Raw genomic sequence first — 16,927 nt, 5'->3', positions numbered from 1 at the left:
ATCTGGAATCGCGTTCACGGACCCGTTCGTCAAACTCTTAGGGAGCTATAAATTAAGCCCCATTACTTACCATATCAGATAAGAGAAATTGCTGCAGCTACATATATTTTACATCCTGGCCCTACATAGTTCACTATTTGCATCACTTACCAAAATATTACATGTGGTCATATATGCTTGGAAAGTGGAGATGCCATAGAACGTCAAAAAAGTAAACATTGCTGGAGACACATTGCCGTTTTGGAGAAGACATCGCGTTTGCTAGCGAAGAGATTTGTTGTGGCAAATGAACTTGGGCTGGGAATTGCCAGGAACCTCACGATAAGATATATGCATCAGCATTGCGAGTCTCATGATTCTATACGTATTGCGATTCGATACTGTGATTTTATTGCGCACCATATGTCTGTTGCAGAGGGGATCAGAAAGCCATGAGAACGAGTTTTGATCAGTCATGGAAATAAAAGTGCTGGAAAACAAATTGGCTCCCAATGTGAAAAGATTGAGAACAAGCTATGAAGGAACAATAATGGTGTTTTGGTGCAGGTACAGCCAACTAGCGCTAAAATATTGCGATATTGTCAATACAGTATATCGTAAAGTATCACTATGTAACTCGATTTCTTTCACCCCAATCCCTCAAATTAACGGGAAATAACTGAATTGTTTGCCCCACATTTAGCTAAGATGATTAGCTAGCCAGCTAAAATGTTTTAGTTAGTTAGCAGTCGCATCTACAATAGTTTACTGTCAATAACATGTCTCCAAAAATGACGTGGTGTCTCCAATTGTGTTGACATTTTACAATTGCAATGCGCATCCATGAGTATCCACTTTCTGTAGCTCAGCTGGTAGAGCATGGTGCTTGTAACGCCAAGGTAGTGGGTTCGATCCCCGGGACCACCCATACACAAAAATGTATGCACGCATGACTGTAAGTCGCTTTGGATAAAAGCGTCTGCTAAATGGCATATTATTATTATTATTATTATTATTATCTGAAGAGAGCCCGAAACATTGTGTGCAGACATTTTATGCAATAAATGAAGTAGGTTCAATCTAGTAGTTCTGATCTTCTGATTGGTCCTGATGAGTTGGGCGAGGTCCCCTGCAGGCTACTGTCACTGTTGCATTGGCTCTGAGTCGGGTTCTCTGTCTTCAAATGTTCAGCCTAAGAGAGGGGATTTTTGTGTGTGTGTGTGTGTGTGTGTGTGTGTTTAACAGTGATGATGTGTGTGTGTGTGTGTGTGTTTAACAGTGATGATGTGTGTGTGTGTGTGTGTGTGTGTGTGTTTAACAGTGATGATGTGTGTGTGTGTGTGTGTTTGTGTGTGTGTGTGTCCTCAGAGCAAGAACTCGTGAGTTGGAAGAACTGAGAGGCCTATGGCGTGGGTGTTGTCCTTGGCCACCTGCTGACAAGGCTGACAAGATAGGACCCTTTTGTCCATTGTTATTGGATAGGAACAGAACTTATAACCAGCTCCTGACCTAAATAGATCTTAGCACAACATTTTACTCAACATATCATATTCCATATTCACTATAACAAATATATTTACTACGACATTAGCAAGAACCGCCACATCCTCAGCCGGCTAATCCAGTGTGTGAAGTTTTGCGGAGTGTTTGAGTTAGCTTTGCGAGGCAAAGATGAAACTGAGGGCTCCACCAACCCTGGTAAGCCAACACTTTTGAGATCAGTCAATAAATGCTTCTGGCATTGACTTATATGCTGCCCCTGTCTTCATGTTGTTGCTGGACATATCTTTTTTTAAATGTGTGTAGGTCACCTAAATCATCAGAAAAATTGCCCCTCCTGAGAATTTTTTCAGGAGCCGCCACTGTAAATGACGTAAATGTGCCCTTGAGCAAGGCACTTAACCCTAATTGCTCCTGTAAGTCGCTCTGGATAAGAGCGTCTGCTAAATGACTAAAATGTAAAATGTAAAATGTAATGTTCCTTCTTCTTCTCAACTTCCTCCAGCTTCTTCTCATCCCAGTTGTCCATGGTGTCTACAACAGAATGAAAATACATACATTTCGCATCACAACGAACGATCATCAAAGTGCAGATAAATGAATCCCTGACACTGTGTGAGGGCGGTGTGTCAGGCACAAACCTGATGATATATGCGTAGTTATAACATCATTTACAGCCCAGAGGTTGGGCTACGAGACGGCGTCAACGAGCCTGTCATTTTAATCATAGAGACTCCCTCTCATGAGTCAGATCGTGGGAGAACTTGCACTTATCCCCCTTTTGTGCACTGGCCTTGCTTGAAGAAGGCACAAAGCACAGATTTGGGATCCACACCTGACAACAATAATTAGGAGACATGGGGAGAGGAAATGAAATAATAACGCATTGGTCCGATATACTGTAGCCCTTCTCAAGGACCCTCACTCTAACTTCAATGACGTAGCATTGATTTTAAGAGAATGAGAGGCAGTTATGTCGTTTTACAGCTTGGGTATGGAGGGGTGTGAGGGACAATTTGAAAATAACGTAGGCGTATTAGACTTTTTTACAAGACTGCCTTGAATCCTATCACTCCATCATAAATAGTCCCGGTAACTTTGGCGACATTCTGTGCAGCCACAACAGGCTTGAAAAGCTCATTCAACTCATCCAGCTCCTTCTTCTTGTCAACATATTCTTATCACCATCAACAGCTGCAGCCTGAAAAGATCACACACAGACACACGTTGTGATGCATTAGACCCGGTGGGTTTGGGACACAATGGTCCAGTAAACACCTAATGTAATATTGAGGACGGGTGCAGGAGCTAGTTAGGCCAAGTAAAGGTAGCTAGCTACTGTTCCCACCTGTCGTGCGTTCTGCTGTCCATACTTGACTTGATGAAGTGACAGTTTTGATCAACTTCTGCTGCTTTGCTCCCTTCTTGTTCTTCAGTCCGAATGTCTTGTACAATCAGCAGACCGGTCATATTTTTACTTTTTTTTACATTTTAGAGCAAGGCGCTTGCAACGCCAGGGTTGTGGGATCGATTCCCACGGGGGGCCAGTATGAAAAATAAAAAAATAATGTATGCACTCACTAACTGTAAGTCGCTCTGGATAAGAGCGTCTGCTAAATGACTAAAATGTAAATGTAATAACATGATATGACAGGATAACATGATATATGACAGGATAACATACAGGATAACATGTTATATGACAGGATAACATGTTATATGACAGGATAACATTATTAATGACAGGATAACATGATTCATGACAGGATAACATGTTATATGACAGGATAACATGTTATATGACAGGATAACATTATTAATGACAGGATAACATGATTCATGACAGGATAACATGTTATATGACAGGATAACATGATATATGACAGGATAACATGATATATGACAGGATAACATGATAAATGACAGGATAACATGTTATATGACAGGATAACTGACAGAATAATAGAGAGCAAATTGTTTTGCTGTTCAGTTACCAGTGTCTACATCACTATCGCCAAACGGCAGTCAACATTTCCCTACCTGTTCTCCTGTATCCCTACCTGTTCTGCTGTATACCTACCTGTTCTGCTGTAGACCTACCTGTTCTCCTGTAGACCTACCTGTCCTGCTGTAGACCTACCTGTTCTGCTGTAGACCTACCTGTTCTGCTGTAGACCTACCTGTTCTGCTGTATCCCTACCTGTTCTGCTGTAGACCTACCTGTTCTGCTGTAGACCTACCTGTTCTGCTGTAGACCTACCTGTTCTGCTGTAGACCTACCTGTTCTGCTGTAGACCTACCTGTTCTGCTGTAGACCTACTTGTTCTGCTGTATCCCTACCTGTTCTGCTGTAGACCTACCTGTTCTGCTGTAGACCTACCTGTTCTGCTGTAGACCTACCTGTTCTGCTGTATCCCTACCTGTTCTGCTGTAGACCTACCTGTTCTCCTGTAGACCTACCTGTCCTGCTGTAGACCTACCTGTTCTGCTGTATCCCTACCTGTTCTGCTGTAGACCTACCTGTTCTGCTGTAGACCTACCTGTTCTGCTGTATACCTACCTGTTCTGCTGTAGACCTACCTGTTCTGCTGTAGACCTACCTGTTCTGCTGTAGACCTACCTGTTCTGCTGTATCCCTACCTGTTCTGCTGTAGACCTACCTGTTCTGCTGTATCCCTACCTGTTCTGCTGTATCCCTACCTGATCTGCTGTATCCCTACCTGATCTGCTGTATCCCTACCTGATCTGCTGTATCCCTACCTGTTCTGCTGTATCCCTACCTGATCTGCTGTATCCCTACCTGTTCTGCTGTAGACCTACCTGTTCTGCTGTATCCCTACCTGTTCTGCTGTATCCCTACCTGTTCTGCTGTATCCCTACCTGTTCTGCTGTATCCCTACCTGTTCTGCTGTAGACCTACCTGTTCTGCTGTATCCCTACCTGATCTGCTGTATCCCTACCTGATCTGCTGTATCCCTACCTGTTCTGCTGTATCCCTACCTGTTCCCTTCTGAAAATGCATGAAAAGATGTTGGGTTTACTAATAGTGAGGTTGTATGCTCTATCTTGGTCAAAGTCGATTGTACCATATGTGGTTATTGACATGAGGATACATGGGAGAGCTCTCAAAGGCCAAAGCCAAGACAGGTGGATTACAAAGTACAGAGACCATTTCCAGTTGAATTTCCACTTTAGTCATAGAACATTAACAGAGAAGACTTCCTGAACTGACAAGATTTCCTCAACTGGCTTTCCTTAACTGACCCTCTTCAATCAAGTTCCATGCCAATAGATGTGTATGAAGATTTTAATGAATGGGACATAATAATTATATCAGTGCAGAGTGAGGAGACAAGTTCAATATCATTCTGTCAGTGCAGAGTGAGGAGACAAGTTCAATATCATTCTGTCAGTGCAGAGTGAGGAGACAAGTTCAATATCATTCTGTCAGTGCAGAGTGAGGAGACAAGTTCAATATCATTCTGTCAGTGCAGAGTGAGGAGACAAGTTCAATATCATTCTGTCAGTGCAGAGTGAGGGGACAAGTTCAATATCATTCTGTCAGTGCAGAGTGAGGAGACAAGTTCAATATCATTCTGTCAGTGCAGAGTGAGGAGACAAGTTCAATATCATTCTGTCAGTGCAGAGTGAGGAGACAAGTTCAATATCATTCTGTCAGTGCAGAGTGAGGAGACAAGTTCAATATCATTCTGTCAGTGCAGAGTGAGGAGACGAGTTCAATATCATTCTGTCAGTGCAGAGTGAGGAGACAAGTTCAATATCATTCTGTCAGTGCAGAGTGAGGAGACAAGTTCAATATCATTCTGTCAGTGCAGAGCCTCAGCTCTCCAGAGTGCGTTTACATTTCCACTCATTGGGTTCATCCCAGATGGTACCCTATTGCCTATGTAGCGCACTACTTTTTAACAGTCTCTGGTCAAATGCAGTGCACTGTATAGGGAAGGCGGTGCCGTTTGAGCGGAGGAGCATGTGGGTAGCTAAATGCTGCTGCTCCAGAGAGGTGGTAAGGGGATTAGACAGCCGGGGAGAGGAGGGATGTCAGTGTGTACAGGAGCATCACATCTGTCATGCCGAAGAAGGGCCGGGTTAGTTAACTCCGCTAAGTCCTTGTTGCTGTAAGGACTGCCTGGAGACAGACATAAGTCCTGCTCAGCATGATACAGTAGGTCTACAGCAGAACAGGTAGGTCTACAGCAGAACAGGTAGGTCTACAGCAGAACAGGTAGGTCTACAGCAGAACAGGTAGGTCTACAGCAGAACAGGTAGGTCTACAGCAGAACAGGTAGGTCTACAGCAGAACAGGTAGGTCTACAGGAGAACAGGTAGGTCTACAGCAGAACAGGTAGGTCTACAGCAGAACAAGTAGGTCTACAGCAGAACAGGTAGGTCTACAGCAGAACAGGTAGGGATACAGCAGAACAGGCAGGTCTACAGCAGAACAGGTAGGTCTACAGCAGAACAGGTAGGTCTACAGGAGAACAGGTAGGTCTACAGCAGAACAGGTAGGGATACAGCAGAACAGGTAGGTCTACAGGAGAACAGGTAGGGATACAGGAGAACAGGTAGGTCTACAGCAGAACAGATAGGAGTACAGCAGAACAAGTAGGTCTACAGCAGAACAGGTAGGTCTACAGCAGAACAGGTAGGTATACAGGAGAACAGGTAGGTCTACAGGAGAACAGGTAGGTCTACAGCAGATCAGGTAGGTCTACAGCAGAACAGGTAGGTCTACAGCAGAACAGGTAGGGATACAGGAGAACAGGTAGGTCTACAGCAGAACAGGTAGGGATACAGCAGAACAGGTAGGTATACAGCAGAACAGGTAGGGATACAGCAGAACAGGTAGGGATACAGCAGAACAGGTAGGGATACAGGAGAACAGGTAGGTCTACAGCAGAACAGGTGGGTCTACAGCAGAACAGGTAGGTCTACAGCAGAACAGGTAGGTCTACAGCAGAACAGGTAGGTCTACAGCAGAACAGGTAGGGATACAGCAGAACAAGTAGGTCTACAGCAGAACAGGTAGGGATACAGCAGAACAGGTAGGGATACAGCAGAACAGGTACATGTGATACCTGTTGTGTGGGGAGAGTTATCGGTGCAGCAGGGACAATACAGGTGATACCTGTTAATAATTAGCTTTGTTTAGTTGCTTCCAAGGAAGCCTGCCTGTGGTCAGTCTGCAGAGGTGATTCCAAGGAAGCCTGCCTGTGGTCAGTCTGCAGAGGTGATTCCAAGGAAGCCTTCCTGTGGTCAGTCTGCAGAGGTGATTCCAAGGAAGCCTGCCTGTGGTCAGTCTGCAGAGGTGATTCCAAGGAAGCCTGCCTGTGGTCATACTGCAGAGGTGATTCCAAGGAAGCCTGCCTGTTGTCATACTGCAGAGGTGATTCCAAGGAAGCCTGCCTGTTGTCATACTGCAGTGGTGATTCCAAGGAAGCCTGCCTGTTGTCATACTGCAGAGGTGATTCCAAGGAAGCCTGCCTGTTGTCATACTGCAGTGGTGATTCCAAGGAAGCCTGCCTGTGGTCAGTCTGCAGAGGTGATTCCAAGGAAGCCTGCCTGTGGTCAGTCTGCAGAGCTTTCAGAGCCCAACTCTAGCTCAGAGTGAAGCTACGGCACATCATTCCCTGCCTCAACACCTTGGCAGCTGTACTGGGTCTTCAAGTGGAGTTTAGCCAAGGCGAGGTGTCTAGCTTGATGCCTAATGCCAGAACGGCCCCTCCTTGAGTGGCTCTGCGTCTGTCTGTCTGTCTGTCGATCCGGCCCAGGCGTCAGTCTTATCTACAGCCGCAATGTTCAGTTTGCAGGGCATGAGGGGCAGGGGGAGAGGGAGGGTGGGGTTGGAGAGAGGGAGATAGAGAGAGGGAGAGAGGGAGAGAGAGAGAGAGAGAGAGAGAGAGAGAGGGAGAGAGAGAGAGGGAGAGAGAGAGAGGGAGAGAGGGAGCGATAGAGAGAGAGGGAGAGAGAGAGAGAGAGTTGTGTTCTGCCGCAGCAATGTCTCCCTTTCTGCTCGGTGAGCACATTGAGGCTGACATGTAGCTCCCCACAGCGGGCTGGAAGCAGATGGCTGGGGACACAGCTCTCATCAGCAGGAGCTCAGGCAGGCAGGCAGGCAGGCAGGCAGGCAGGCATCTCCCTCTCTCTCTCTCGCTCCAGCTCTCTTCCTCTCTCCAATATATTCAATTACATCTATAGGTGCGTTATTGGCATGGGAAACATATGTTTACATTGCTAAAGCAAGTGAAATAAACAATAAACAAAAGTGAGAAGAAACCAATTTAACATCAAGAAAAAACAATTGGAAATAGACAGTAAAACGTTCAAAAAGGTTTCAAAAAGATAAAGACATTTCCAGTGTTATGTTATCAGCCACAGTATGCAACGTGCAAATAGAATGTATGAATAGTAGACGCCAGGACAGCGGAGTCACTCGCCACCTTTCGGAGACACTTGAAACCCCACCTCTTTAAGGAATACCTGGGATAGGATCAAGTAATCCTTCTACCACCCCCTTACCCCACCCCACCCCCCCAAAAAATAAAAAAAATAAAACATATTGTAAAGTGGTTATCCCACTGGCTATAAGGTGAATGCACCAATTTGTAAGTCGCTCTGGATAAGAGCGTCTGCTAAATGACTGTCACGCCCTGGCTCTGGGGACTCTTCTATGTTGAGCCTGGGTGTGTAGGGTCTATGTTTTGTGTTCTATGTTCAGGTTCTAGTTCATTTGTTTTCTGTGTTGGCCGGGGTGGTTCTCAATCAGAGGCAACGAGAATCAGCTGTTGCTTGTTGTCTCTGATTGGGAACCATACTTAGGCAGCCTGTTGTGCACTTGTCATTTGTGGGATCTTGTTCCGTGTAGGTTTGTGTTGTTAACCGAGGACGTTACGTATCGTTTGTTGTTTTGTTATTGTATCGTGTTGGAAAAGTACACTATTAAAGAAGATGTACGCATATCACGCTGCGCCTTGGTCTACTCATTATGACGATCGTGACAATGACGTAAATGTAAATGTAAAATGTAGGGGAAGATAAATTAACAGATACATTTTGGTGGTATTTACAATGTTGTTTGTGCTCCACTGGTTGCCCTTTTCTCATGGCAACGGGCCACAAATCTTGCGGCATTTATTGCACATTGCGATATTTTGCCTAACACAAAACACATTTGTTTTTAAAAAAAAATGTGGTTTTGTGTGATCTGTGGGAAGTACGTGTCTCTAATGTCGTCATACATTTGGCAGGAGGTTAGGAAGTGCTGTTAAATTTACACCTCATTTTGTGGACAGTGGGCACATAGTGGTCCTCTGTAGCTCAGCTGGTAGAGCACGGCCCTTGTAACGCCAAGGTAGTGGGTTCGATCCCCGGGACCACCCATACACAAAAAATGTATGCACGCACGACTGTAAGTCACTTTGGATAAAAGCGTCTGCTAAATGGCATATTATTATTATTATTTATATCCTGTCTTCTCTTGGGAGCCAGGTCTGCCAATAGCAAGGCTGTGCTCACTGAGTCTGTACACAGTCAAGGATTTCCTTCATTATGGGTCAGTCACTGTGGTCAGGTATTCTGCCACTGTGTACTCTCTGATGAGGGCCAGATAGCATTCCAATTTGCTCAGTTTTTTGGTTGATTCTTTCCAGTGTCAAATAGTTATATGTTTCCTTTCTCATAATTTGGTCGGGTTTATTTGTTCTGCTGTCCTGGGGCTCTGTGGGGTCTGTTTGTGTTTGTGGAATTCTCTCTCTCTCTCTCTCTCTCTCTCTCTCTCTCTCGTTTAGGTTTTCTACTGCCAAGTTTACACCTTCACTATTACTGTGAAACGTTTTGTCCAGGAAGTTGTCTAAAAGGGATTTAATTTGTTGTTGCCTAATTGTTTTTGGTAGGTTTCACACTACTTTCCTTCCATCTATAGCATATCTTTAATATTATTCAGTTCATTTGGCTTTGATGCCTCATGATTGAGTATTGCTCTGTTCAAGTAGACTGTGATTTTGCTGTGGTCTGATAGGGGTGTCAGTGGGCTGACTGTGAACGCTCTGAGAGACTCTGGGTTGAGGTCAGTGATAAAGTAGTCTACAGTACTACTGCCAAGAGATGAGCTATAGGTGTACCTACCATAGGAATCCCCTCGAAGCCTACCATTGGCTATGTACAGTTGAAGTCGGAAGTTTACATACACTTAGGTTGGAGTCATTAAAACTCGTTTTTCAACCACTCCACAAATTTCTTGTTAACAAACTATTGTTTTGGCAAGTCGGTTAGGACATCTACTTTGTGCATGACACAAGTCATTTTTCCAACAATTGTTTACAGACAGATTATTTCACTTATAATTCACTGTATCACAATTCCAGTGGGTCAGAAGTGTACATACACTAAGTTGACTGTGCCTTTAAACTGCTTGGAAAATTCCAGAAAATGACATGGCATTAGAAGCTTCTGATAGGCTAATTGACATCATTTGAGTCAATTGGAGGTGTACCTGTGGATGTATTTCAAGGGCTACCTTCAAACTCAGTGCCTCTTTGCATGACATCATGGGAAAATCAAAAGAAATCAGCCAAGACCTCAAAAAAAGAATTGTAGATCTCCACAAGTTTGGTTCATTCTTGGGAGCAATTTCCAAACGCCTGAAGGTACCACATTCATCTGCACAAACAATAGTACGCAAGTATAAACACCATGGGACCACGCAGCCGTCATACCGCTCAGGAATGAGACGCGTTCTGTCTCCTAGAGATGAATATACTTTGGGGCGAAAAGTGCAAATCAATCCCAGAACAACAGCAAAGGACCTTGTGAAGATGCTGGAGGAAACAGGTACAAAAGTATCTATATCCACAGTCAAACGAGTCCTATATCGACATAACCTGAAAGGCCGCTCAGCAAGGAAGAAGCCACTGCTCCAAAACCACCATATAAAAGTCAGACTACGGTTTGCAACTGCACATAGGGACAAAGATCATACTTTTTGGAGAAATGTCCTCTGGTCTGATTAAACTAAAATAGAACTGTTTGGCCATAATGACCATCGTTATGTTTGCAGGAAAAAGGGGGATGCTTGCAAGCCGAAGAACACCATCCCAACCGTGAAGCACGGGGGTGGCAGCATCATGCTGTGGGGGTGCTTTGCTGCAGGAGGGACTGGTGCACTTCACAAAATAGATGGCATCATGAGGAAGGAAAATGATGTGGATATATTGAAGCAACATCTCAAGACATCAGTCAGAAAGTTAAAGCTTGGTCACAAATGAGTCTTCCAAATGGACAATGACCCCAAGCATACTTCCAAAGTTGTGGCAAAATGGCTTAAGGACAACAAAGTCAAGGTATTGGAGTGGCCATCACAAAGCCCTGACCTCAATCCTATAGAAAATGTGTGGGCAGAACTGAAAAAGCATGTGCGAGCAAGGAGGCCTACAAACCTGACTCAGTTACACCAGCTCTGTCAGGAGGAATGGGCCAAAATTCACCCAACTTATTGTGGGAAGCTTGTGGAAGACTACCCGAAATGTTTGACCCAAGTTAAACAATTTAAAGGCATTGCTACCAAATACTAATTGAGCGTATGTAAACTTCGGACCCACTGGGAATGTGATGAAATAAATAAAAGCTGAAGTAAATAATTCTATTATTCTGACATTTCACATTCTTAAAATAAAGTGGTGATCCTAACTGACGTAAGACAGGGAATTTTTACTAGGATTAAATGTCAGGAATTGTGAAAACTGAGTTTAAATGTATTTGGCTAAGGTGTATGTAAACTTCCGACTTCAACTGTACATACCCAGCGCGCGACAAAGCTGCAGGAGTTATGACCTGTTTTTGTTGATTATGTTGTCGTAGTTGTGCCTAGGGGGGCATATAGGGGAGGGAATGCTGTCACCTCCAGGTAGAGGCACACAGGAGGACATTTTTCTCTGTTGAGATAATTTCCTTTAGAATTTCTAGCAAAATGTAAAATGTTCCTGTTTTGATCAATTTAATAGTGAGTTAGGTATGCTCTATACGACATTAGCATATATTCACTGTTTCACACCTTGTAGTTCGGTGGATGGGACTCTCTCTCTCTCTCTCTCTCTCTCTCTCTCTCTCTCTCTCTCTCTCTCTCTCTCTCTCTCTCTCCTAGTTTCTAAAGAGTAGCCTGGGGATATTCTGCTGTTCATTGATGTCTCTGCATCCCTGAGGCTGTACAGACTTCAACAGGTGTTTCATCTCTGCCCCCAGCATGATCAGCAGCATGGTATCTGATTCGTTTATGATGAGGGACAGAGAACTACCATGGAGAAATTCACAGAACTAGGAGAAACATGGAGGGAAAACATATCTCCTGATAATTCTAATTTGAATTGCACAGTGAGAAACGATGTCAAAACGCTTCACAGACCAGATGCAAAAAGACATACAGTGGCCAAGGCCTATACTTTTTCATGTAGCCTTCATGAAACATGTGAGTGATGGGGTGGTAATGTTAACAGCAATACATCCAGTTTACTTCAGTAATAGAAGACATGATGCCTTATGGAACAGTCAACACGGTGGTATACAGCAACACATATGAAATAGAGTTGAATGACATTAAAGTAATCTCAGAAACCGTCCGTCTGTCCATGAGAGATTAACATAAAAGGGCTAGTTAGTTCACTTTATTTAAGGGCCAGTTAGTTCACTTTATTAAAGGGCCAGTTAGTTCACTTTATTAAAGGGCCAGTTAGTTCACTTTATTAAAGAGCTAGTTAGTTCACTTTATTAAAGAGCTAGTTAGTTCACTTTATTAAAGAGCTAGTTAGTTCACTTTATTAAAGAGCTAGTTAGTTCACTTTATTAAAGAGCTAGTTAGTTCACTTTATTAAAGAGCTAGTTAGTTCACTTTATTAAAATGGCCAGTTAGTTCACTTTATTAAAGAGCTAGTTAGTTCACTTTATTAAAATGGCTAGTTAGTTCACTTTATTAAAGAGCTAGTTAGTTCACTTTATTAAAGGAATAGTTAGTTCACTTTATTAAAGAGCTAGTTAGTTCACTTTATTTAAGGGCCAGTTAGTTCACTTTATTAAAGAGCTAAGTCACAGTTAGTTCACTTTATTAAAGAGCTAGTTAGTTCACTTTATTTAAGGGCCAGTTAGTTCACTTTATTAAAGGGCCAGTTAGTTCACTTTATTAAAGGGCCAGTTAGTTCACTTTATTAAAGAGCTAGTTAGTTCACTTTATTAAAGAGCTAGTTAGTTCACTTTATTAAAGAGCTAGTTAGTTCACTTTATTAAAGAGCTAGTTAGTTCACTTTATTAAAGAGCTAGTTAGTTCACTTTATTAAAGAGCTAGTTAGTTCACTTTATTAAAATGGCCAGTTAGTTCACTTTATTAAAGAGCTAGTTAGTTCACTTTATTAAAATGGCTAGTTAGTTCACTTTATTAAAGAGCTAGTTAGTTCACTTTATTAAAGGAATAGTTAGTTCACTTTATTAAAGAGCTAGTTAGTTCACTTTATTTAAGGGCCAGTTAGTTCACTTTATTAAAGAGCTAGTTAGTTCACTTTATTAAAGAGCTAGTTAGTTCACTTTATTTAAGGGCCAGTTAGTTCACTTTATTAAAGGGCCAGTTAGTTCACTTTATTAAAGGGCCAGTTAGTTCACTTTATTAAAGAGCTAGTTAGTTCACTTTATTAAAGAGCTAGTTAGTTCACTTTATTAAAGAGCTAGTTAGTTCACTTTATTAAAGAGCTAGTTAGTTCACTTTATTAAAGAGCTAGTTAGTTCACTTTATTAAAATGGCCAGTTAGTTCACTTTATTAAAGAGCTAGTTAGTTCACTTTATTAAAATGGCTAGTTAGTTCACTTTATTAAAGAGCTAGTTAGTTCACTTTATTAAAGGAATAGTTAGTTCACTTTATTAAAGAGCTAGTTAGTTCACTTTATTAAAGAGCTAGTTAGTTCACTTTATTAAAGAGCTAGTTAGTTCACTTTATTAAAATGGCTAGTTAGTTCACTTTATTAAAGAGCTAGTTAGTTCACTTTATTAAAATGGCTAGTTAGTTCACTTTATTAAAGAGCTAGTTAGTTCACTTTATTAAAATGGCTAGTTAGTTCACTTTATTAAAGAGCTAGTTAGTTCACTTTATTAAAGGAATAGTTAGTTCACTTTATTAAAGAGCTAGTTAGTTCACTTTATTTAATCTGGATGTGAAAATGGTCTATAATGTAGCTATAATGTGATAACCTGCTATAATGTAATAACCTGCTATAATGTGATAACCTGCTATAATGTGATAACCTGCTATAATGTGATAACCTGCTATAATGTGATAACCTGCTATAATGTAATAACCTGCTATAATGTGATAACCTGCTATAATGTGATAACCTGCTATAATGTAATAACCTGCTATAATGTAATAACCTGCTATAATGTGATAACCTGCTATAATGTGATAACCTGCTATAATGTAATAACCTGCTATAATGTGATAACCTGCTATAATGTAATAACCTGCTATAATGTGATAACCTGCTATAATGTGATAACCTGCTAATTATTTATTTATGTATTTATTTTTTCTGTTGTACTTGTTGACTTGGTTAGGTCGTTATTGTAAAATAGAATGTGTTCTCAATGACTTACAAATAATGTTTTTGACTCGTCCTAAACTCGAATTTGTGGCCAAAGGATAAATTAGAGAAGAACCCCTGAAACCCCCACACCTCTAACCAGGGCCATAACCACTGTCTGAGTTTTAGGGAAGTCTGGGGATTTTAAGAAACTTGAAGCTCATTTACTGCATTTCTACACAATTTAAAAACTCTAAAATGCTATTTGGAGAACAGCAAAAACAAGCAAAAATGACCCAGCCATGAACACCACCGGCACCCCACAGCTCTGGGGGCCCGTGCGCCTGTCATCGACGTCAAATGTTTTATTTATTTATATATAAATCATTTTGACAGCACCCTCCAAAAAGTCATTCATAAAACAATTTATTTCCAAATGTACCAGGAAGCTAAGCGTTTGATTCTTCCGCTTCAGGAATGTGACTGAAAAATAGTGCCTCAGCCATTGAAAAAGAACAAATGTAACTGATTGAAACGGGATATCAGTGAATAAATTCCGTGATCAAGGATATGACGTCACCAGCGCAATGAATGGAGCTTACTGTAGGTGTTCAGAAGCGCACATCAGACCGAGAACCTAATGCTTCATTGGTAGGTCTTTATGAGTTTTAGTTTAGAAAACCATCTCTCCACAGAAGCGAAAGTTACAGGGGATGGTAAAAAAACTGCTTGATTGCCATAGCAACGTCAGGGAAACTGGGCAGAAGGGAGGGGTGCTTCAAACGCAGCGGATATGCAACATCTTTAATTGAGCCTCTCATGATCCTTAATTGCAGGCCTCAACATGTTACGTAAAGAGATTGTCTGTATAGGAAGCTCTGGGGAAAAGTCGTCTGGATTCTGGACAGACGATAAATTAATAAAATACGATTATCATCTTTAGCAGACAAAAGTTCTTGAAGGCTTGAACAAAAGCAGTTTTTACGATTTTTTGAGTTGTGTGGTTGCAATAATCAACAGTACCGTATCTCTGGTATATCTTGGTATGCATCATTCAATAGTACATTTAAATTGTGTGTAGCACAATGGACATATACTGCACAATGTCTCAGGTCAGACTGTTTGGGTTGGTAATAATCAGTGGGACCTGGACCTAAATACAACGTACTGTAGCTACTACGGGCCAGACATAGCAGAAAGAGAGAGAGACAAGCACAGACACAGAGAGAGAGAGAGAGAGAGAGAGACAAGCACAGACAGAGAGAGAGAGAGAGAGAGACAAGCACAGACACAGAGAGAGAGAGAGAGACAAGCACAGACACAGAGAGAGAGAGAGACAAGCACAGACACAGAGAGAGAGAGAGAGACAAGCACAGACACAGAGAGAGAGAGAGACAAGCACAGACACAGAGAGAGAGAGAGAGACAAGCACAGACACAGAGAGAGAGAGAGAGAAGTAGCAAGGAGCTCTTCAGGAGACCAGTCTCTTAAACTGGATTTAATTTATGTTGAATATTTCAGCCCATCTATTAGCCAGACAAAACCCACTGACTTCAACAATAAATAGTGGCTGAATTTATCCTCAAGCCAACTACTTTTTTTCCTCATTGTTAGGCGAATTGAGGTGTAATGTTTATAAAAAGTTTAGAAATAGCAGCTAAATACTGTATATAGCTATACAGAACTCTGACCTTGCGGGGGTCCAGAGAAACGCCATTTTGCCAGTGATTATCATATTGGTTGCTGTAGCTTCATTCACCTCAGTCAGTCTACAAACACATATCCTATTAGCTGTACAATTAGCAGCTACACATTAACTCACATTAACTCAGCACCAGGATTAAAAACGATCATTTAATACATGCAGAGGGATCTATTAGCAGAAAAAGTATGTTGTTAACAAAAAGTTAACAAATTTGGATGCTTTACATAATTGTTTTGTTGTTGCAGTTTTACATAACATATTAAATGCAATTCTACACATTTTACCATGGGGTGGGAGACATCTGTGCAGTTTTCAGGCTGATTTCCTGTGTTTACTACACATTATGCCATGACTTATGCCATGTTAATAAGACATCTGAGTGAGACTGACTAACAAAATAAATGGGGACCCCCTGGAGGACAAGGCCCCTGGAGGACAGGTGCCCTGCGTGTCCGGATGGTAATTCAGCCTTGATTACTACAAGTTTAGATAGACTAACTAGACTAATTTACCAATCTAAAAAATGTGCTAATTGAGTGACACATACAGTGGGGAGAACAAGTATTTGATACACTGCCGATTTTGCAGGTTTTCCTACTTACGAAGCATGTAGAGGTCTGTAATTTTTATCATAGGTACACTTCAACTGTGAGAGACGGAATCTAAAACAAAAATCCAGAAAATCACATTGTATGATTTTTAAGTAATACATTTTCATTTTATTGCATGACATAAGTATTTGATCACCTACCAACCAGTAAGAATTCCGTCTCTCACAGACCTGTTAGTTTTTCTTTAAGAAGCCCTCCTGTTCTCCACTCATTACCTGTATTTACTGCACCTGTTTGAACTCGTTACCTTTATAAAAGACACCTGTCCACACACTCAATCAAACAGACTCCAACCTCTCCACAATGGCCAAGACCAGAGAGCTGTGTAAGGACATCAGGGATAATTGTAGACCTGCACAAGGCTGGGATGGGCTACAGGACAATAGGCAAGCAGCTTGGTGAGAAGGCAACAACTGTTGGCGCAATTATTAGAAAATTGAAGAAGTTCAAGATGACGGTCAATCACCCTCGGTCTGGGGCTCCATGCAAGATCTCACCTCGTGGGGCATCAATGATCATGAGGAAGGTGAGGGATCAGCCCAGAACTACACGGCAGGACCTG

The sequence above is a fragment of the Coregonus clupeaformis genome, chromosome 23 (assembly GCF_020615455.1).
Source record: "Coregonus clupeaformis isolate EN_2021a chromosome 23, ASM2061545v1, whole genome shotgun sequence".
In the NCBI taxonomy this organism is placed as follows: Eukaryota; Metazoa; Chordata; class Actinopteri; order Salmoniformes; family Salmonidae; genus Coregonus; species Coregonus clupeaformis.
This window is presented reverse-complemented; position numbering follows the sequence as displayed.